Here is a 20,037-nt window from a genome sequence, read left to right as displayed (position 1 = left end):
ATTCTTTCTCTTTTACACTTTCCCCCAGCATGCCTCCCTTTCCATTTCTTCTAATTCTGTTGCCAAACATGGTGCAGTTGCTTCTCTAAGTGTTCACAAGATGCCTTTCTATTACTGAGCATGGTTACTGTATTTCAAAGGTCCATACTGCCTGTAGGACTTACTTTCATACTTCTTGCTATTATGATTTAAGTGTACCCTGGACTCTTTTCTCCTTCTTCACATGTTAGTATCCTTTGGCCCTTTTCCAAGGAGGTCTGAGTATCCCTCTTTGGTGTTGGATGAGGTGGAGTTCTTTAGGTTAAAGGGGTGTGTGTGTGTGTGTGTGTGTGTGTGTGTGTGTGTGTGTAGGTAGACTTACTATGGAAGCCCAAGCTATGACTTGAAGTTAACTTTTATCAAAGATCCCTAAATGGGCCTTTAGTTCACCACCATCATAATATAGTCCAGACTTGACCAAGAAATCTTAATGCTTTTCCTATTAGTCTTTCATATTAGACAGAATTGAATGAATAAGCAGAAGAATGAAATACTGACAAAGCAAACAAGGTGATCTTTAGAGTTGCATCTTAAAGAGTGATTTAAATGTTTGACAGTAATGGAAGAAGACGTACTCCCTGTGTGTGAGAAGGGCTGGCCTGAGGCAAATTTGTCAAGCAGTTAGCCTGGTTGTCAGGGGCCCTATTTCTTGCTCAGTCATGTAGTTTCCTAATCCTGCCTTCAGGCTGTCCAGGTTCTTCGTGTTGTTTCTATTCTATTACTTTTTAGTTCAGGATTAACCCTCTGCCCCCCACACACATTCCTTGTCCACCACTAAAGTAAAATAAGGTGAATGCTTGAACGACTAGTGCATTTTGAAGTGTGTACTTAAGACCCACAGGAAATGCATTTCAGAGCATTATGAACTGGGGGAGCTGGAGTAGAGGGTTCTATTGGGGTTGTGGGTCTGTGTAGAATAGCAGAAAGGGGGAAGGTAATAGTTCAATAGTTAAAGAGAGCTTGGAATATGTTTACTTTTAATTTATTGTAGAGGTATTAAAAAGGAGATCTTCTGGGTGTGGTGTCACATGCCTGTAATCTAGGTCTTGGTAGGTTGAGACAGGAGAATCACAGGTTTGAGGATAGCTTCAGCAACATAGACAGATTCTTAACAACCTATAAAGACAGTATTAAAAAAATAAAAGGGCTAGTGGTGTATCTTGTAGTAGAATTATCTGAGTTCAATTCTTAGTACCAAAAAAAAGTCTTATTGAAGAATCATTTTTCTGTTGGCTTGCCCTCATGCTAGAAATCTCCACACTTCTCACTTCTGTGGATTTAAGTATGTTTTGCAAACCTTTGTCAAACATATCATCAAGTTAACTGGAGGTAACATACAAGTAAATGCCCCAACTAGGAATGGAAATATAAGAACTCATGGGCGTCCCAGGAAACACAAGTCCTAGAACTAAAGTCTGGTTGGTTTGAGGATGCTGGTGTGTTGCTAGAGGTGACCTACATGAGATTCTAAGAATGAAGAGGAAAAATTGTATTTTCTTGGTATCTGAGGAAGAAATAAAGGGAGAAAACATAAAGGAAAATATTTAAATTGAAGTGGAACACTGAAGATAATCTTTTCTAACTTCATAACTTTCCCAATGTTTACTTTTCTGTGGTTATCTTTATTTGTACTTAAATATTTGTGGAAAGAATCAATAGCCCATTCTAAAGGGGAAACTTTAATTGTTTATTAGATTATTATAGATTACCAAATTTGAAATCTCAGGCTTATAATAGATATCCACTCAATGTAGTGAACTCTATGGGTTGACTGTCCATATGACCCAAATGAAAGAGATAATAGTTATGTGTTTACTTTCTGTGCAAGCAGAAAGGAAGGAGTAATTTCCTTATTGTGATGGTTAATTTTTTTTTTTTTTGCGGTACCAGGGATTGAGCCCTGAGGCATTCTACCTTGGACCTATACCCTCATCTCTATTTTTTATTCATTATTTCAAAACAGGGTCTCACTAAGTTGTGGAGGACCTCACTAAGCAGATGAGGCTGGCCACAAACCTGTAACCCTCCTGACTCATGTGATGGTTAATTTTATGTGTCAATTTGACTAGGTGTAGAGATGTTCATACAGCTGATAAATTATTATTTCTGGATGTATCTGTAAGAGTGCTTCTGGAAAAGATTAGTGTTTGAATAAGTCAACTGAGTAAAGATCTTCCAAGGCAAGGCAAGCAGGCATTATCAAATCCCTTAGGGGTCCAAATAGAACAAAAGGGCAGAGGAAGGGTGAATTCACTCTCTAAATTGGGACATCTCTCTCTTGTCTTCAAACATGACACCAATGCTCCTGGTTCTCAGGACTTTCCACGTAGACTTTCACCATTGCCTCTAATTTCTCCTTATCTTGTACAACATCTTCAGCATCATAATCATTATCTATCATCTATCTATCTATCTATCTATCTATCTATCTATCTAATCTATCTTTCCCATTGTTTCTGCTTCTCTGGGAACCCTGACTAATGCACTTTTTTTTTTTTTTGGTGGTACTGGGGTTCCTGGAAGCCCTTCTACCTCTGGGCTACACTCCCAGACCTAGTTTTACATTTTTATTTGGAAACAGGGTCTCCTAAGCCAGCGCGTGTGGCTGGCTTTGAACCTGCACTATCCTCCTGTCTCTGCCTCCCAAGCGCGGGGATTACAAGCGTGTGCCACCACGCCCAGCTTTGACTAATGCACTTATAAATTGGAGAATTAAAGAGACAGCCACAGTCTTCTCTTCAGTTGCATTAAGGTAGCGAAAGATTTTTAAGTCTTATTAAAAAGAACTGATGTGGCATCCTGTTTTTTAATGTCCTTAATTAAAAGTCCTATTTTTGTCAATAAGACATTCTACTGCCTTATTTCTCTAGTCAGGATGAATATACTTATTAGCTTTGTCCTAGAGGTCATTATTCTTCTGGTATTGTTCCACCTCCTCCACCATCTCTCTGGTTAACTAAAGATGACATGCCCATCTGTAGTAAGTATGATAGGCTAAGCTATGCTTAGTAACAAACATACCCTAAAATTTCAATGGCATGGGCAAAAACTACTTCTTATTCATAGATACTTGACATGGACATCTATAGAAAATGCAGGGGATGCAAATCTTATACTCATTTAGGAAAATTTCTGAATATGTATTTTTTTTTTTTGTGGTACTGGGGTTCCTGGAAACCCTTCTACCTCCAGGATATACTCCCAGACCTAGTTTTATATTTTTATTTGGAAATAGGGTCTCTTAAGCCAGCGTAGCTGGCTTCGAACCTGCGTAATCCTCCTGTCTCCGCCTCCCAAGCGTGGGGATTACAAGCGGGTGCAAACACGCCTGGTTTGAATATGTATTTTATATATTAAAAGTTTATTGAAGAGTCTCACCTTACCAGTGGCATAAACAGAAAGTAGTTTTGTTTTTCTGAACAACTGCTACAAGTTGTACATTGTTTTATCTTTCTGCCTGGTAGCAAGATTCCTGAAGTCCTCAACCCATCCGATTTCTCAGACATCCCTCCAAAATAATTTGGTGAGTAAGTGGCACAATCTGTGGTGTTATCACTGACAAAAACCTTTAGGCCTGGGAAAACTAAAATAGAAAAAAAATGTATGGGCCTATGAGATGAGACTGATAGGGATTGTAATTCTAAGTACCAGCTTATTTCCTGAAAGTGCAGATAACCTTGTGGGACTTTGAGGAAAACTAAATGATGTTGTTGCATTTATAAAGCTCCTAATTCAGTACCTGACTCAGAGCAGATACTCAGTGAATGTTATATCCCATCACTTCTCATGCCTGAGTATGTTAGCTACAGTATGTTGTAGACAAAGAGAACAATATTATAACCCATATATATAGCTAATATATATGCGTTATATATAATATATATAATTAATATATAATATATAATTATTATATATAACCACTATATTATATAATAATTATATATAGTTATATAATTATATATAATTATATTATAAAATATATAATTATATATATTATATAATTATATATAATTATTATATATAACATATATATAATTAATATATAATATATAATTAATATATAATATATAATTATATATAATCCATATATATAAGGGAATATATAATTATAATATATATTCCCTTATATATTTTAGCAGATAATTTTGGGGAAGGATAAGTGGTAGGAAGCTGTCAAAATTTTCAGGGTAATGCCTTCAATTTTCTCCCTTTGGCTTCCTTCTAGACTTATCATTTACTAATATACACAGGAATATCTCTGACAATCAGAGTGCTGAGCTAGAGAAATAAGGATATTGCCATTTTTGAGTCAATCTTGCTATTCCTCAGAGCAACTTTAACATGTAGTGATAATAAATACACTGTTTATTTTTTCTCTAATATTATAATCATTTTATAAGGGCTTTCCTTTGGTATATGATTTTCTACATTGGACACTAAAGAACAAATACCAGTTTTGATTTGATATGCCTCTCCTTCTCACTGAAGGGGTGTGTGTGTGTGTGTGTGTGTGTGTGTGTGTATTGGGGGGTCTACCAAACCCTTGATTCTCTCAACAGCTTTGACTCCATATGATTTTTTTTTTTTTGCAACTGAGTCCTGAGTACTCCTGTGCTTGGTTTGTTTTCTGCAAGACCATCCTAGGTACCACATGACTGGAGGAGTACTTCCTGGGTCACTGGGGACATGGGCTTTGAGGACTAGATCTGTCCCTGACCCCCACCTCTTTCTCTTTGCATCCAGAAGACATGAGGTGAGCAGTGTTTTGTGCCATGTCCTGATGCACTGTTCCTATGATGTTTCTGCCTTGGAGCCAGTAGACCATGGACTGAACCTCTGAAACCATAAACCCAAATCAGGTGTTCTCTCTCTAAGTTTCTTTTATTAGATAGTTTGTCAAAGTGATGAAAAAGTTGACAAAATAGGCTGCCACTGATTCTGGTAATTGTTACCAGTGACTGCTTTGTTTGTGATAAGTGGGTGAGGATGGGCTTGTGGAGGGGGGCGGGGAGAGGAACAATGGTGAAGGGGGAGGCTAGGTAGAAACACCAGGGGGAAAAAGCAAAGAGGCCATGGAGAGGCAGATGTCACGTGGCAAGTGATGAACCTCGCTGGCGCCAGTGCACAGAAAATCAAAACAAAACAAGCCCAGCCCAGGCTGGAAACTGACTAGAGATAAAAATGGAAATCCTCACTTTGAGTTTTATAGCATCTGAGAGTTAGTTTTGAGTCCTGTTTTCACCGTTTTCTAGCTGTGTGCTTTTAGCTGTCAAAATAACTATCGTGAGATTAACAAACATTTTGTTTCTAAAGAACTAGGTGGAATTAAAGGCACCATTCAAATACAAGGCATTTCCAGTTATTTTATAGATATGTCGTTAGATGCACATAGAATTAGATTGAGAAACAGCAGGGAGGCAAAGTTTATACTCAGTTTGGAAAGTTTCTAAATATGTATTTCATATGTGACAAGTTTAGTGAAGAGCCTCAACTTGTTGGCAGTATACACAGGAAGCAGTGTTGTCTTTCAGTACGACTGCCACCAGCCATCTTTCTGGAGCATTGTTCCATCTTTCTGCCTGGTACCAAGTTTCCTAAAGGCCTTTGTCTGATCTCATCCTATTTATTTATTTATTGATTGATTGATTGATTGATTGATTGATGGTACTGGGTGGGTAACCCAGAGGTTTTCTACCTCCTGGGCTATACTCCCAGACCTACTTTATATTTTATTTGGAAACAGGGTCTCACTAAGTTGCTGAGGCTGGCTTTGAACCTGTGTGATCCTCCTGTCTCAGCCTCTCAAGAGCAGGGATTTTGATCTCCTCCTTAGACACTTTTCGTTAACAAAGCCATCTTCAGTAATTTCTAAGAGATTCAGTCCTGATTATTTAGAAACTTTATTCTCTTTCATACTTCAAGGCTAGTCTCCATGTCTCTCGTCATTCTCCTCCTGCGGTGCTTGGGGTTGGAGCAGGTGGATGAAGGAGACGGAAGGTCCAGGTTCCCATGTACACAGGGATGTTATTGCCCTCGCTGGAGCTCCTCCGCACTGTTGATCTAGTTATTTGCCTGTGGGCCGGTGTGACTGGTTGTCCCTGAGATTTTCAGTCCTAAACTGCTGCTCGGCCACTCACTGAGCTCCTCTTTGGATTAGATCACATCTTCCAGTTGACCTCAGCTGGAGGCTTTCCACTTGGGTCCTTGGCTGACATGGCCATGTGTCTCATGGCTGAAATCAGCTACCTGTTAGAGAAGATAATTGCCCTCAATAAGGAATATATCCCAGACTTGGAAAGTGAGAAATTTTATCTCTTTCTTAGCTGTATCCCTTAGTTGTTATAACTAGGAAAAGTGATGAGGGGGATGTATGTCTCTGGAGTTTAAGATGTATATTGATAGGCCAGGCGTGGTGGCGCACGCTTGTAATCCCCGCGCTTGGGAGGCGGAGACAGGAGGATCGCGCAGGTTCGAAGCCAGCCACACTGGCGTAAGAGACCCTGTTTCAAAAATATAAAATAGGTCTGGGAGTGTAGCCCGGAGGTAGAAGGGCTTCCAGGAACCCCAGTACCACCAAAAAAAAAAGATGTATATTGATATATAAATGTAGAATATGTATGTATTAAACTGTACAGGGATCTATTATCTTTCATTTTTATCTAAAGCCTATCTCAGAAAAATCTGAAAACTTAAACACAGTTAATTTCAGAATTGTTTTCTTGAAATGTTCCATTTCATTTTACAGAGTTTATAACATGCACAATGCTATTTGATATTGAAATTTTCCAAAGATGAGCACGATGCGGGGGGAATTCTACATAGGAAATATCATGAAATCAGAATCTGGGTTGCAAGTTGTAGGTTCCTTGTATTTGATGTAAAAGGACCTTCACCTCAATGAAATGTGGACTGTAGTTGATGCCTTTTTGAACTGAATAATTAATTACAACTCCTTAATGATATTTATCTTACCGTAAGTTTACCTATTTAGATTTGGAAGTGCTATTTGAAATGTTTCCTTTATTCTATCCTCAGACCTACTTATTTTTTTTTTTTTTTTAGTGCTGGGGATTGACAGAACCAGTTATGTTTGTTCATATGACCTTAGAGTCACCTTTTCCCTGAAGGTGAACTTTATGCCAGTATGTAATGCCAAACTCGGCAGGATTTGTGTCACAAGCAGGAGCAGGGTATTGAATCTGCTAGGATGGATTCATTCATTGTTTCCCTTTGACTCTGGAGGTCTGTACTCTCTGTTCCTTTATCTTTTGATGATTAGACCCAAGGCAATTAGGAAATTTCACTGAGAAATGTAGATAACAGTTTCTAAGACATGAAATGGAACCCAACAGCCAAACATGGGAAAGATTCTACAGGGTCACATCTTCTTTTTATATTTACCGTATTATCTGATTAGAACCCAATAATCTAGTTACTGTCTGATCTAGATCAGGGAAAAGCAGAGAATTATATTTCTTATTTATGAAAACCTCTATATTTTCCTTTAACCTCACCTATACCTTTTCCAGATACTTATATCTCCCTGGTACTCGTGCATTTGAATTTTAAATCCAAGGGCAAGATCTTGAATTTTTAAACTCTAATATTCACATTTCTAATTTCTCTTATAAATGTTCTCTTATTTATTACATGAACTACTCAACTTTTTTACTTCATACATTTTCTTTTTTTGTGGTACTGAGGATTAAACTCAGAGGCACTCTACCTCTGAGCTATATCCCAGCCCTATTTTATTTTTATTTTGAAACAGAGTCTTGCTAAGTTGCTGAGGGCCTTGCAGAAATGATGATGCTGGCTTTGAACCTGAGATCATCCTGTATCAGTCTTCCAAGTACTGGAATTACTGGTATGTGCCACCCTGCTCAGGTTATACATTTTATTTTAAATTCTAATGCTTTAAAATTAACTTTTTTTATGAAATAGTTTTAGCTGAAGATTTATCCCAAGGGTTTGCAATGATTCCTAGAATTTTATTTTATGTAAACTGGTTTACATTTCTCCTTCCTCATTCCACCCTTCAAGAGAGACTGTTGGTAGATTTAGAAAAAAAAATTGTCCCCAATGTCACATGCTATTTTTAACACTTCTAAACAAATACTAGCCATTTTTTTAATTAAAGAATTTAAACACTGCTTTTCTGACATCATCAGTATTTCACATGTATTTTAAAAGTCTTTTAAAATTATTTCTTCCTTCTTGTGTAATTTTAGAGGAGAGTTGTGGTGATTTCTTCTATTATTTTTCTTATAGATTCTTTTTCATTAACTTCCCATGCTTATGAATAGGAGATTGTGTGTCCTTGGTCAGTTTTCAGGGTTTTTCTTTTTTTTTTAACACCCCATTATTTCATTTCTTCTTTGTATTTTTTTGTGCCGCTAATCCTTAAAACTTTTTTTGTATTTCTCTCTGACTGTAAATGGTGTCCAATTTACCTTTTATTTCTTTTTTGGTCATCTTACTTTTGGTCCTTTTCAGTACAGAGTCGGCTAATGCATCCTCCTGGAAACAGACTGGTGTGTCTGTGCCTTAGCCCTTTTCACCTTCTCTGTTGGTCCTTTGTCCTCACTTGAGACTTCCTGTGGTTTATCACAGAAATTACTAAAAGTATTCTTCATGGTCAGGCTTCCTTTCTCCCTCTCCTCTTTCTCTTTGTGGTGATGTTTATATGCTTAATTTTTTTTCCCCCTCTGGGGTCATTTAAAGCTTATTTTGAAGAGTAGCTATAGGCTCAACTCACACGTTCAGTTTGCTTAGCACCTCTACTGAAAACAGACAGCGCTTGCTGATAAACTTGCAGTCTTGGCTATTTCTCAAATTTCCTTGCCATTAGGATGGCCACACAAGTATCACTTCCAGGCTGAGAGTAGATCAGTAGCTACTGTGCCTTTCCTACCCTTTTTTTTCTAGCCTATGTGGATGGCAGAGCCTCCACACTACCAAGAAGCCACAAGCTGGTAGGAATAAAATATGGAAGCTGCTTTGGTTAGGGGAGAAGAACCCAGCACACCTCCCACTATGCCATGAGTGAGAAATGAACTTCTGTTATGTTAAGCTACTAAAATATGGAGATTATCTGTTACAGCAACTTAGACCGACCTACCCTGACTAAAATAGCAGTCATCTGGCTCCTTGACACAGATGATATTAACTGTGGTAGGCAAGGTAGGAGATTGCTAAGAGTCAGTGGTATTCCAGGGCATTAGCATGTGAGGACCAAGAATAGATGTGCTTTTGGTGAGTGACTGGATTTGTATTAGTGGCAGTAATTGTCCCATGTATCTCAATTTTAATTGTTGAAGACCTTTTGAAGAAATCCTCTTTCTTCCTCTTGTCAGGCTGGCCTTTCAAAATGCAAGGACCAAGTATTTCCTGTTCATAAGTTATCTCTGATTTTAGGCTCAGCCAACAATTTAAAAAGACACCAAGAAAAATGATTTGCTTTTCCAAGCCCTTACCCAAGCTCCCATTGGTACAGACTCTCTTCCACTATCTCTGCAATGTCATTTTCTGTTCAAAATGCTGGAGGCTTCCATTTAGGTGTGTGGCCAAATGTACCCGACAGCTGCCTTCCCTAAACTGGGCTACAGCAGCTGAAAATCTGCCCAGAGAACTCGGCAGATTTTTGGCTCGAGGGAAATACTGGGGCAGCTCACAGTTTTGCTTCTCCACATGTCTGCAACAGAAGGTATATGAAATAGACAATCAAGTATGGCTTCTTAGGTGATTTTGTGCTGTCTGGACCATGATGTGGGAGAGACAGGCATTCATGTTTCAAAAATGTACATTGTTCTTCACTTCTTGCAATCAAGATATTTTTGAGGCAAGAAAATATCCCCAGAGGATGTTGAACTCAGGCCTATATGGCTTGATTTCAAGCATAACTTCTGAGAGATAGGCAGGCAGACATCGTTACATTATCTTTGGAAGCTCTAACTTTGGTCCAAGCAGGCAGTTACTCCTCTTGACTCAAAAGGTCAGACCTCCAGGTCTGTTTCTAAAACCACCAAACATTAATGATGTGCAGTAACAGTTATAAATATTTGTGGATGATGGGCCGTTAAAGACATAAAATAATGTTTTTTTCCCTTTTACTAAAAGAGTGTAGGGAGAGAAAAAGGTGTCCACAGATAGATTACAGTACCTACAGCCAAGCTGCAGCCCAGCAGAGCTATAGTGCTTACACCGCCTGGGCATCTCAAGGATATGCACGGACAACCTAGGCACATGAGCAACAAAGCTATGGAACCTATGGGCAGCCTACTGATGTCAGCTACACCCAGGCTCAGACCACTGCTACCTATGGGCAGACTGCATATGCAGCTTTGTGTAGACAGCCTTCTACTGGCTATACTGCTCCAGCTGCACCCCCCCCCACCCCCATGCATATATCCAGCCTGTGCCGTGGCATGGCATTGGTGCTTATGATACCACCACTGCTGTGGTCACCACTACTCAGGCCTCCTATGCAGCTTAGTCTGCATATGGCTCAGCCTGCTTACACAGCCTATGGGCTGCACCAGGCAGCCACTGCACCTGTAAGACCACAGTATGGTAACAAGCTCACTGAGACTAGTTCATCTAGCACAGGCTGTTATAACCAGCCCAGCCTAAGATACAGAGTAACTATAGTTATCTCCAGGTTCCTGGGAGCTAGCCTATGCAGCCAGTCATCAAACCTCCACCTTATTCTTCTACTAGCTACTCATCTACACAGCCCACTAGGTATAATCAGAGCAGTTGCTCTCAGCAGAACACCTATGGGCAGCTGAGCAGCTATACACAAGACAGCCGAGTAGCTATGGTCAACAAAGCAGCTATGGGCAGCAGCTTTCCACTAGTTACCTCTGCCCCCCTTCCCCAAAATGCATCCTACAACCAGGCTCCAAGTCAACAGAGCCAGCATAGATGCAGCTACGGGCAGCAGAGTTCATTCTGACAGGACCACCCCAGTAGCATGAGTGTTTATGGCAGGAATCTTAAGGATTTTCCAGACAAGGAAAGAACCAGAGAACAGGTGGGCTTGATAACTGGGGTGGACGAAAAGGAGGATTGGATCATGGAGGCATGAGCAGAGGTGGGCAGGGAGGAGGATTGGTGGAATGGACAGCGCTGGAGAGTGAGGTGTCTTCAATAAACCAGAAGGACCAGATCTTAACGTAGGCCCTTCTGTAGATCCTGATGAAGACTCGATAGTGCAGTTTATGTACAAGGATTAAATGACAATGTGACTCTTGATGATATGGTAGGCTTCTTTAAGCAGTATAGGGCTATTAAGATGAACAAGAACAAGAGATATGGGTAATCCATGATCCCCATCTACCTGGACAAGGAAATAGGAAAGCCCAAAGGTGAGGCCACCGTGTCCTGTGAAGACCCACCTACTGCCCAGGCTGCTATGGAGTAGTTTGTTGAAAAAGATTTTCAAGGGAGCAAACTGGAAGTCTCTCTGGCTTGGAAGAAGCCTCCAATGAATAGCACGAGGAGTGGCATGCCTTCCCCCGAGGGCAGGGATGTTGCTATAGTTCAGTAGAGGTTCAGGTGGCCCAGGAAGTCCTGGGGGACCCATGGGCCTCATGGGAGGCTTTGGAGGAGACAGAGGTGGCTTTAACCCAAGAGGATGCCTTGGTTCCTGAGGAAACCCTTCTGGAGGAGGAAATGTCCTCCTAGTTAATGTCAGTGTCCCAATCCAGGTTGCGGAAACCAGAACTTCCTCTGGAGAACAAAGTTTAGCCAGTGTAAGTCCTTAAAGTCCCAGGGCTTCGTCCACTCACCCTTATCTGGGTGGTGATAGTGGTAGAGTTGACCCTGATGGTGTGTGAGGAGAAGGAGGCAGCCTCATGGACTGTGGTGGTCCCGATGGCTGTAGTAGAGGCAGAGGTAGCTTGTGTGGTGACTGTGAGGGTGGACAGAGGCAGCTTTGGCAGAAGAAGATGAGGAAGTCCAGGAGGGACCACAAGACCTTTGATGGAACAGATAGGAAAAAGAAGAGGTAGATGTGGAGGACCTGGAAAGATGGATAAAGGAGAGCTCTGCTAGGAACACAGAGAAAGGCCCTACTGGATGCTGAGACCTCTCAAAGCTGCTCTGACTTACCAGACTTATTTATTTATTGATTTTTGGTGGTACTGGGGTTCCTGGAAGCCCTTCTACTTCCGGGCTACACTCCCAGACCTATTTTATATTTTTATTTGGAAACAGGGTCTCTTAAGCCAGCGTATGCGGCTGTCTTCGAACCTGCGCGATCCTCCTGTCTCTGCCTCCCAAACGCGGGGATTACAAACGTGCGCCACCATGCCCGGCTCAGACTTATTTTTTAAAACAGAAATGTTTTAAATTTATAATTTCATGTTTATAATGTTGGCCCCAACCTTATGATTATTCCTTATCTGTACTGTAGTATTTTTCGCCATTTGTGAAGAAACATGAAAACAAATGGTTAAAAAAAAATATATACACAGTTCTGAAAATAGTACATTTCTGTTGTTAGCATCAACACTGGTCCTTCTTAAAATGTAATGATATTTCCTTGTGTGGGGATTCAGCACCATGGATGGCTTTTGGTAGCCTCTTCCTTTTATCATTATATTTGAATAATTATCATATACATTTTAATGTTCTATTTATGCTAATGCATTAGCTATAGAGAATGATACAATAGTGTTCCGATTATGCTGGCTACACTAAAAATGGGAGAAGGCCACACTGAGGTAATGCCATTTCATTATTTTTGTAATTATTTTCCCTTCATTAATGCTTCTTGAGATCTTCACAATGAAAGCTAGTGTCTGTCGAACAACATTGCTCTTTCTTGAGCTAGATCATCATTCATAAAGCCCTCAAGGATGGGAAACATTTAGTATTACCCTCCTTGTGTTCAGGAGTTAGAATTTGTTTTATCTCTTGGTGAAAGAAACTTAAACAAGTTAGACATTTATCTCTGACACCGAAGCATGAAGGCTGGCTGGCTGTCTGAGGCTGATAGGACACCTGTGTTCTACAAGATGTGAGCAACCCAGGCTTTTTCTAACATGTTAATCTACTTTTTGTGCCTTCTATTTCTAATGTGAACCAATGGCCCAAGATGGCTACACCCCTTCTAGCCATCAGATTTGCATTTTGGTCTATAAAAGAAACAAAGGCTCTAGCAAGAGGTACATGCCAATTGACTTTCAAGGATGGACCCAGGAGCTAAAAAATATCAACTTGGAAATATAATAGTGATTAGGAAGGATATGTATGTGGGGAGAGTGTTGGGGAAAGGGAGGTTGGATTTGATCAGTGCATTACTATATATATGGATGGAAATATCACACTGAACCCCATTAATATGTGCCAATAAAAAGTTTAAAATGATGCTTTCTTGCATCATGCATGTTTAGATCTTATCACCTACATCAGCAAATATATCTGGCACAATATAGTTATAAATCAGGCTGAGAAACTTAGCTTCATCCTTCTTTCTCTATTTGGCTTGTATTTTTATGTAGCTTATTCATATTCTTTAAGACTTTAACGCTTTAGATGAATGCAAATTTCTCTGGGAGTATTAATGGGTAAACTAGCATGATATAGTACAAGAATACAGATGATAGAATTAGACGTTAATATATTTTATTTTAGCTCTCATTATACATGAGAGGATATGATAACAAATATAAATATCCTGGCCTCAGTTTCCTCATCTGCAAAATATGTTACAATAATGCTTTACATGTTTTATGCATGCATATTAAATTACATATTGTTTGCCGTGTGCAAAGATGGTGATTAAAAACGATTCCTTCTTTGTTGTTCCCCACTAGCCGTACGCCTAACAACTCCAATTATATTCTTATGTTAGCAATTAGATTCTGAGAACACTGGCACCCTTCCAGGTGTACCCCATATTGGGTATGTTTTGATAGACGATAGTCAAAATACTGAGGAAGAGAGGGTATTTCTGTAAGAAACAGACGTGAAGCTATATTTTAAGGCCCTGGGCAGTACTAGGTAGGATTAGAACTTCCAGGAACACATTTATTTTGACATGATGCTCTGGTGGTTTAATTGGGTCATTTTTACTTGGAAGCATTTTAACATTTTCTAAAACACCAACCACAAAACTCTCACTTTTTTAAAATTTATTTTGTGGGTCTGGGGATGGAACCCAGGGGCATTAGACCCTCTGCCCTATTTTTTAGTCTTTATTTTGAAACAGGGTTTCACTGCATTGCAGAGGGCCTCACTAAATAGCTGAGGCTGTCTGCGAACCGTGATCCTTGGGTTTCAGCCTCCCGAATGCTGAGATTACAAGCGTGCGCCACCACGCCCGGCTAACTCTCACCTTTTGAAAGTTACCAGTTAGTAGTCAGAATCTGCATCTGTTTGGAGTAAATCTGAGTGTGTTTGGTCAATGGTGTGTGTATCAAGAACAAGGCAAGATTCACTGGGCACAGGCCAGTGACTTGAGAGAGTGAGACAAGATTCCAGGTTCAAGTCAGTCTGACAAAACTGGGGAGATCTTGTTTTAAAATAAAATTAAAAGGAATCAGGATGTAGCTTAGGGGTAGAGTGGCTTTGAGTTCCATCGCTAGTACCACATATATACACACACAAGTGCTGTGTGCCATGTATATCCCTATCACTTTGAACTATATTATGACGTGAGACTACAATACATCAATAAAAGTATATTAAAAAAGAATAAGGACATGACTCAAATGCAGTAACTATCAAGAATAATAGCTGTATTACTTTTTTAGTTATATAGCGTTTCAATTTTTTTTTTTTTAATCTTGGATTTCTTTAACTGTCAACACAACCAAATCGAATGAGTCATGCTCTCGGGCTTGCTTAAAATCCAGCCCTAGTGGTGAATAACCAAAGCATACACTTGGCCTTGGAAAAGGCCATGTATCCATTTAGGAGCCATGCATTCCTTTATACCTTCAGGAAATCAGTGAAACTGGGGACAACACTGGAACTCAAGGGACCCCTTCGGGAATGGGGAGCAGCCAGCTTGCTGCTTTTGCTAGTTGCATGCTGGCGTCCTTGTGCTTGGTAGCATTCCTGAGCTTGTGAATCTGTGCAGTGGCATCTGCTGAGATTTAGCGTGGAGCTGGCCTTGGGTAGTTTTTCCCCATGAAGGACTGTGGCTGAAGGATTGTTCCCTTCTCCTTGTTTTACTGCTGCCATCTCCCTGCTGTATGTGAGCGCAGCGAAGCAATGATGCGCTAACTGTGCCTTTCAGAGCTGTGTAAATCCTTTGCTTGATAAACTAGGAGCTTGTGGGCAAGATAGATTCCCTAGAAGGGGAAAGCTAGCCAGGATCCTGAAAGAAAAGCACCCTGACATACGTCAAAACAGGCATCTAGAGCAATTTTGCTCAGTGGAATATTTTTCTAGGTTGTAGAATTTTGTACTGTGTATTGCATCTCATTGTTTAAAAATCTCCTATCTGGAAATGCCTAAAATTAAGAGTAAAGCAGAAAAGAGAAAAAAGTAGCTGTATATCTTATCATTTTTAGAATAAAGTGGCTGTGTATCTTATCATTTTTATAATGGTAATACCTTTTGGGTCAGCTTTGTTGTCTCTAAGTAGGGACTTAAAGAGTAAAGTAAGATAGCATTCATAAGAAGAAATATACCATATTTTAAAAATTACTGATACATGACTCTACACTTAATATGACTACAACTGAGTAGCAGTGAAGTGAGAATTTTTGTAAAAGAAATAAGTGAAACTGTCAGGTCCTACCTACATGTATTACAAATGGTTCTTGAATAAGAAAAATCAATGCCAGTGTTGTGTATCATAATTGTGGCATGCAAATCAAATATTATTGTAACAAAAAGTCATGTAACTTTTATGTGGGAAATAAAAGTGACCTATTGCCTACTATCAATTGGGATACAACCATCATGCTAGGCAAACTTAAGGCCAAGAAATAAAACATGCATAATATATGGACAGGGTTTTCTAAATTTAAGACTTTTGTGGAAGTCGATCTTAAATGAAAACGTAGATTAAATCCATTACACTGAAACTAACTGTATTAATTTTTAGAATCTATAGATGAACTCTGTATGCATATATTATCCTCAACAGAGATAAAATCTGCTTTTCTTTTCTTTTTTCTTTTTCTATTTTAACTAGGGAACCAGTTTGCACTTGACTTGAAGTTACATATATTAAAACCTCAAAGATATAAAAGATGACCTGAATCAAAGGAAAATTTCATTTGGTCATCTCTTGAGAATGTCAACCTATCAAAATATCTCATGAACAGATTTCATTATTGGATAGCAGGACAGAAGCAAACTACACAGCCCCTGCTCTGGCGGGTGTGTGTATGTGTTTGTGGCATTAGGGATTGAACATGGAGGCATTCTACTTCTGAGCTAGACCCCCAGCTCTATTTTATTTCTTATTTGGAAACAGGGTTTCACTAAGTTGCAGAGATCCTCGTTAAGCTGTTGAGGCTGGCTTCGAACCTGCGAGCCTCCTGTCTCAGCCTCCCAAGTACGGGGAGTACAAGCATGCGCCACCATGCCAGCTTGTTCTGGCTCTTTAAAAACTTAAAAAAAGAAAACAAAAAGCATCTGAAGTTCTTCTCTTTAAAATTCATTTGACTTGGAAGCACTGTCTAGCATTCATATTTTCATTTATTGTAATATGGCATGCTTTGCATAGTGAATATTAGCTTAATTCCTGACAGATTTCTTATTTCTCTAGTATTTGATTTCATCTTGGGCTTTCTTGTTGGTTTTTAATTGAAAGCTTCATCGAGTAAATATGCTGGATTCTCTAGTCCACATTCATCAATTCGTGGAGGGCACCGCTCACCTGTGCCCTGGGATGCCATGTTTATTGATTGCCATTCTGAAGATTTAGACAGGTGCTTTCACAGAGCGAGGGCAGAGAAAAAATACTTGTAGCAGAAGAGAGAGAAATCTGGACGTTGATAACGTGCCTCCTTTTATAAATGTTTTCATGTTTCAAAGAAGTGAGGAAACAGGTTTTTTTTCTTTAAACATGACTGATACTTGGTTTAGTTTAGATGGAAAAAGCTCTTTACTCTTTTGATCAAATACTGAGGTAGTTTGCATTAAAACAACCACTGGTTTACTAACCTATTTAAAGCAAAGCAAAACAAAAATCAGTCACTGGGAGAGTAGGAAGAACAAGACAAGATGTGCTTGCCTAACTTCAAAACCACTTCCTAAGCATTCAAAGCTTACCCTGGCTTGTCTCAATTTTCCTCCATGTGAATCTCTCTCCTTCTCCCCTGGCTAACATTCCCATACTTGTTTACAGGCTATTTATTCTAGAGGTAAACCCTGATGGTCTTTGTTAGGAAAACATCTCCCCCCTCCCAATATCCTCATGTTTTCCAGGAAGGAGAGGTCTACTTTCCTACCTGAAGAAGGAGAATGGTGATGTTTCTGTCTCTTCCTATAACCTCTTTTCTCAGTCCTTTCCCAAAAGGAATGATGACTTATTAATGGTATTGGTGAAAAACTGACTTCTATTGGACCTCATTGCTAAGCAAAGAGGAGAATACATTAGAAAAGACAGTGTTTGCTCATCTCCTAGGCTGTTAAGTCTCCATTTTGCTGCCTAAGCTTGGGAATAAGATGGCCCCCTATATTTGAGGCTTTCCTGTATGAGGCTGATGCTTTATCCCTGTCATATCACTGATGCCTTGTGTCTAGGCCCTTCCCTACCAGCAAGGAGAAAACAGCAGGGGAGGTGAGTAATTGGTCCTTCTATGGGGTCCATTGCCCAGGTGCTACTCCATGGCTGCTTCGGGTTGGCCCCTGCTGGGACCTTTCTGGAAAATAGTTCTTCAACCAAAAAGTTCACAAAAATGTCTTGCGACAATAGGTCAAAATACAGCTCTAAAATACATCAACCCTTTATGGGGGCAAGTGTAAAGGACTTTATATTTTGAACAAGTCCTGCAGGTGACTGTGGTGATAAATCAAGTTTGAAAACCATCTTTAGACGCTTCTCTAATATCCTCTTCTACCATTTAAACTTAATTTTTCTTTTGGCACTGGGTATTGGACTCAGGGGCATTCTACCTACCTCTGAGCTACACCCTTAGCACTATTTTTTTTTTTTTTTGAGACAGGGTTTCACTAAGTTCTAGAGGCTAGCTTCAAACTTGCAATCCTCCTGCTCTCAGTCTCCCAAGTACTGGGATTACAGGCATGTGCCACCATGCCCAGAACTTTTCCTTTATGTATTCCTTTTCAGAAATTGATGTATATTCACAAATATATCAAAGTCAATCAGTAAGCCAAACATGAGAAGGAGGGAGGAGGAGGGAATAGGGTAGGAATTGGATAAGGGCTAATTGGATGATGTATGCATGTATGCTTGTATCATCTTATACTCCATTAAGATGTATGACTACAATACACCAATAAAAAATTTAAAAAAGAAATTGATCACTTTTTCTATGTAGGAATTGATCAATGATTTACTTTGTGTGTGGGACTATTAACTTAATATATGATAGTGCAAAATGAGAGTATTTGCATATTTTAAACGAAGACCTTCTGGAGATAATGGTACTTCTTATCCAAGAACTGTGTGTAATATATGTAGGGAGGATCTGACAGTTTAACTTATTTCTTTACAAAAATCCCCACTTCATTGCTATCTCAGTTGTAGCCCCATACGTGCAGTGTTTAAAAAAAAAAAAAAAAGATGCCTCTCCAGGCTAAGTGGTAACTTGTGAGGCAAAAGGTGAGTAGCATGGCCCTGGAAACATATCATTACTTCTGCAGAACTCATAGAGGCCCTTGGAGTGTATTTCAGGGTGACAGCCGTTTCTGCCCATGCTGCCGGACTTGGAATGAGAGAGACGATGGAATGTAAATCCAGACACATTTGGGAATCAGTAGTTCCTTCTTTTGAATAGTTTGGCATGGAGTAGGAGATTCAGGTGACAGGCTAGGAGCTGGTGACGTCCATAAATTATCAGACCCCAAATTTCACATTCTAACAAGAATATTTTAAAGAAACTCAGCTCTTTTTGGGTGTCTCATGTCTGATTCTTTCATCTTAAGCATTCATGTTTGATAAGAACGATTCCTCATGTAAATTCATGTATTGTAATTCCATCCTTCCTAAACTCCCTTGATATAGAGCTACAAAATGTTACTTTCCATTTTCCTCTTGAGAACAGTGCTAAAAATGCCAGACTGCCTTATGGTATGTGAATTCACCCAAAATTGTTGGAGCAAATTCTCTTGCCTTTTAGAAGCTTTGCCCTTCTATAAACTTGTCTTTCACCTGCCTAACAAAGTATTGTTCACTTTTTAATATAATTATCTTGAGAATTGGATTCATTCAGCATTATCTCATTTACTTTCTTCTGTTTTCCAGAGCAGTCTTCCCCTTCCCTGCCTTCCTGGTTTCCAGCCACCTTATTCTTCTCCATAGGGTGAAAGCACCTTCAGAGTGGCCATCCCATCTTGGTTCTGGTAGTCCACAATTATGGTGTGAGAGCTAGCTGGTTATTGAATTTCCTCATTACATAGGTATATAGTTCCTCTTACCCTGGTAACTGCAAGCTAAAATTAACAATGCTATGCTGGTTATTAATCTTGTAAATATTTAGTTTATGGATTGGCAATTAGAGAAATGTCTTCTAGGCATTTGGAGAGAGTGAGAGGGAAGAGTTCTCTGGGTGGTTTGCTTTGCTGCAGTTGAAAAAGCAGATGGGTCTAATCTACATGCTAAGTGATCCTCTCTGTTCCTGTTGCATGATCAATGCAATTCAAGGCTTTGCTTTGTAGATGGTTTATGCCTGGCAAATGAAGCTGCTCAGCCTGGGAACCAGTGATGCTGTATCTTACTAGTGATGCATTTTGCTAGAGATGGGCCCATTGAATTAGCAGCTGCTATAGGTCACTTGAGAAAGAAATCCAGCTGTAAGAAGCAAGCAGATCAGAAGGGTCTGATTTTTCCCAGAGTTATCTCAA

At 39.6% G+C, this 20,037-nt stretch overlaps 1 pseudogene across 1 annotated transcript; it reads left to right on the top strand.

Moving 5' to 3' along the window:
• The first annotated feature begins 6,252 nt into the window (after positions 1-6,252).
• On the top strand, positions 6,253-11,848 carry LOC308274018 (RNA-binding protein EWS-like; annotated as a pseudogene). The gene is made up of 3 exons: positions 6,253-6,337; positions 10,159-10,595; positions 10,754-11,848. The product of its transcript is annotated as an RNA-binding protein EWS-like (transcript).
• Positions 11,849-20,037: the final 8,189 nt, after the last annotated feature.

Source organism: Muscardinus avellanarius, assembly GCF_963383645.1.
Source record: "Muscardinus avellanarius genome assembly, chromosome: 15".
NCBI lineage: Eukaryota > Metazoa > Chordata > Mammalia > Rodentia > Gliridae > Muscardinus > Muscardinus avellanarius.
This window is presented reverse-complemented; position numbering and strand designations above follow the sequence as displayed.